Below are 4,660 nucleotides of genomic sequence, written 5' to 3'. Positions count from 1 at the left end.
GGGGGGGGGAAGGAAAGAAAAAAAAAAAAAAATGCCAAAGGACACTTGAGCAAGGTGGTGAAGGGGAAGAACTAGAATTCGCTTTCATTTCCTGAAGTTTTTGTGAGGCTGAGCACAACTGACTTACTGGCAGTTTCATCATTAAATATCAGTCCTAACTGGGTCTTTTTTATGCAGCGTTTGCTTCATTATGGAGATGTAATACTGTAACAAATGGGGAAAGTGTGAGTTTGTGCTGCAACATTACCATTCTCCTTTGGTGTCTTTAATACTGTAAAGAACATGCTGATGATTAAAATATTTACAAACAAATTAAAAAAAAAAAACAACACACAAACAACAAAAAAAAAACACATAAACATAGGCTGCCCCCAGGCATGAATCACTTCTTAAGAAGGTAATGCTTTAGGTAATACTCCTCTGTAATTAAAAGAGAGGCTATGTGCCAGGTTTAGCATCCACAGGGCTCTTGCGGTAGCCAGGCTGCCTGTTGGGGTGCTGCTGTGCGGCCAGACATGAAGGCTGTTCCCTGCAGATAGAGCTGTCCTCTGGTTGCCCACACAAGAAGTGGCAGCAGATGATGATGTTGGGGCTTCTACCTTCAGTAGCTGGGCTGATGGTGAGCTGTTTTCAGCCTACCCGCAGCATGCAGAACTTGGGATTAATAGAAAATAAAAATGGTTTGAAAAAGCTGAAGAACTTTCTTTCCATTAACTAGTGCCAGATATTATTTAATCTGATTTTACCTCACCTTCACCCTTTAAAAACAAAAAAGCCCTTGATCCATGCAAAGTTTTGAATGGAGAGTAAAGAACCACAGTAACTAATATGGCTTGTGGCAGAGGCCTAGTAACCAGTATAAGCCCATCCAAAAAGCACTGGGCGCCAGACCCAAACACTGTTCCAGGCACATGGCACGTGCTGAGCTCCATATCCACCTCTTCAGGGCCACATCACTACGGCTACAGGGGCACAGCGCCTCATCCTGGAGCCACACTGAGAGGTGGGCTCCTGTTTCCACAGCTGTGCTATTTCCCTGCTCTCCTGCATACATTAAGGTACCTTACTGGTTTGTTTACGCTCTCTCACTGTGGAAAATTATTTGCTGTCAGCATAGATTAAGTAGATAATCTAACTTTCTGTTTTCCTCAAAAACAAACAAACAAGCAAAAAAAATGGTTTCATGGTTATCTTATAAATTTCTAAACCAGTTTTCTCATTTTACATAATAAAGACCTATTGTATTGTCAGAGTGGATGAATAGCAGCCCCAAAGTAGTTACTATCAAGAAAATAATTTTAGTTTGAAGAACGCTTTTGTATGTGTAGGAATGAAAGAAGATACAATTGAGGTATGTAAGGTTCTAACAGCGACTTGCCCACATGTGCTGCAGATCTGTTTTTACAGTAGGTTCTAATGTCTCTCTGGAGGGATCAATTATTTACTCTATTTACCTATCTTATAATAGTGTGTCAATGTAATTTATGACATCCAAGCACCAAATTGCAGGAAAGTGAGGTAATGTACTGTAAGCTGTCTGATATTGCTATGTGATACGAGCAATGATATCCACATTTCAGTTTTAGTCCCAGTTCCCTTCTGAAGCATGAATACTCATGGGAATCTCCAGCTTCATCAGTCACGTGTTTCTAGCTATGACCAAGAGTGGTAGATTATGTCTCTGTATTCTGTGATTTTGGAATGTAAAGGACCACATCTTTGGCTGGTGTAAATTGTTATAAATCCACTGATTTCTACACACATGTTTGACAAGTTGTCATCCAAAACATCCTCTTACTATCCAGTCATAATTTCTCATTAAGGAGTCTGGCTAATAACTGAAAATCTGAGTTTGACCATGCAAAATTTGATCAAAGGTTAGATCTGGATCCAAACTGTCTCCTCCAGGGCTCTCTATTCAGTTTCAACCCTTATTTGTATTTAGCATTTTTTTTTTTTTTTTTAATTCCCGGATCATTCAGATGACAAGTGTTCAGAAGACAATCTCATTAGAATCTTACTTGGCTTGAAATTATCACTTTTCTCAGCTCTGGGTTGTTTTATTGCTCTTAAGTTTAACAAACTTCTGTCTTTACCTTGCTTTGTGTGACATTGCCACACTTTTGATTTTGGCCAACTTAGTGACAGTCAGTAATGTTTTTTGTTTGTTGTTCATCATCTTGCATTATGCTTATAAAATCTTTGTGCAATTCTTAGTAGATGCATGCACGTCATAAAATGTTACAATACATTTAGCACTAATTGCTGATCACAGTGATGGAGCAAAATTAAAGCTTCACCGACCACCTTTTCCTTCGATATACATATGTTCTTTGTAAGATTTACTACTAGCACCAATATTTACATATTTACTCTTTCTAGAACTGTGGTGTTTAGGAACTTTTGTCAGAGGATAAGAGTTTTCTTGGCATCTCTCCCAGACTTATCCAGGAAAAAAATGATTGCAATTATTCACGCAAGTTTTCACAATTTCTTAACATAACTTCTCCCTTTTGAATACATCACATTAAAACATTTCATTTAAATTGCTAACAGAATTCTGAAGATTATGAGAATTTACATTTACAATTTTGAGAATTATCATTTACAAAAATGATATTCAAGTTCTAGGATTTTCAAAATAATAAATAAAAATTCAAAATTGCTGGCTTGAAAGAAAGAATTTGACAGCCAAATTTGAGGAACTTTATCAAAGTGTAAAAATGAAAAGCCATAGTTTAAAGTCAGATTTTCTTTTTTTTCTTATTGAAGATCATATCTTGTTTTCAGAAAACTTTTTTTTTTTCAACAGCTAAAAATCAGGCTATAGATTGATACTTCATTGAAAATCCATAAAAGTAAATTAGAAAAAAAAAGTCTCAATGTTATTACTATATCTATATAATTATATTTAGAGTTATAATAATATAGAAGTGTGGTTTATATAACTTGAGAATGCCTATCTTTTAATATCAGTAAGATAGAAGAGAGCTTCTTAGATTGCTTTAGCATTTCTATTCTCCAAGATGGTAATGGATAAATACCAGCCATAGCTCAGTGTCTTCATAGACTTTCATTGCTGAAAAGATAGACAGGAGAAAATTTGGCAATACTAACAGCTGTCTCATAATTCATAGCTCTTATTATTCACAATTCCCAGACAAATTCTAACTAATTAGTTTTGTCTGCATGTTTATCCTTAGCATACATGCTTGATGTCCCATTTAATTGCTGCAGTTGCCCATCTCAACATGGTACTTCTGTAGATTTTCTGTTGTGAAGGAGCTGCCTGCTTCGTCCTCATCACATTACTAACATAAGCGCTAGAAAAGATGCTAAAAGCCTATGCATTGTGCCTTTGTTACGCTGTCAGTCTGAATATGTGTAATTCCCAAATGGGAGTTGCATCCGTATTTCCAAAGATCTCATTCTAGCATATGCCATAAGATAGGTGACAGTAATTAAAAATGTGACAAGAAAACTCAAATCACCGATGACGTACACTTTCAAATCCATGCAGAATAGAAGGTGTTGTGTCCAGATAAACGAAAAATGAAAAGGATCATGGATAATTGGACTGGGATGAAGAAAAGACATAAGATTAGAAAGAGGCTGCAAAAGAAAAGCAGAAAGAAAAATAAGTAATCAGTGCATGCAAATAAATTATCAAAAGATTTTTTTCTTAATATGTTATAAGCTCATGGCATCACAGTAATGCACTGATCCGTGCTTGCTTTCTGTGCATGCTCATGTTGTATGTCAGAGCAAAGGGCCCTGATCAGGCAGAAGGTGAGCTGAGCGCACTGCGGTTTTGCACCCTCCCACCTCGGCTGCCTTTATGCCAGCAAATGCCCGGGCTGGGGCGTGGGGCTGAGCACCATCCTGCAAGGCATGCTCTGCACCACGTCTCCTGCGGTACTTGGACTGCAGAGCCTAGCCACCACCCCAGCACCTGTGGGCAGCACTGGGGAGACACCCCGCTCCTGAGGCAGTGCTGGTTTTCCCTCTGTGTTTTGAGGGAAGAAAGGATTTAATTGTGTGAGTGTGGCCCGTGAAGGGGCAGACCTGCAGGCTGCTCTGCAACTGAGCACTGCTGCCTGCCTTGTGCACACAGCAAGGCCAGATTCAGACGTCCGCATGCTCTGGCCTATTTCTAGATGGGTGGATGTTTCTGCAAAGCATTTCCCTTCAGTTGTTGTCCCAGGGCCCACACAGGTACAGCTGGATCAGTTAGCTACCTCCTCTCTCTCCCTGTTCCTCAGTGGTAAAATCACATCTGCTTGAAATGGATGGGAGGGACAATCACTCGCTGTCATGTTTTGTAGGGTACGTAACAAGCCTAGATGTGTTGTCAAGAAAATGAAATGAACTTACTATGTCTGGATGACCTTCAGGAAAATGAATAACTATTCTGTAAGCTTTTCATGACATATACTTAATATTGAAGAATAGTAGATATTCTATCCAAAAAAAAAAAAAAGAAAAACCACCACCACCAATAAAACTTTGCTGTTACCCTCTGCATTTTGCTCCAGATTCTGCTTAGTGTTTGAATCATTTGAATCTCATGTGCCTACATATTTCTGTGACTTTTTGTTCCACTTCTGCATCTCACTTTTATTGGATAATTTGTGAAATTACAGATTCTTTTGGACAGAAA

Source organism: Anser anser (genome assembly GCF_964211835.1).
Source record: "Anser anser genome assembly, chromosome: 6".
Classification (NCBI taxonomy): domain Eukaryota; kingdom Metazoa; phylum Chordata; class Aves; order Anseriformes; family Anatidae; genus Anser; species Anser anser.
This window is presented reverse-complemented; position numbering follows the sequence as displayed.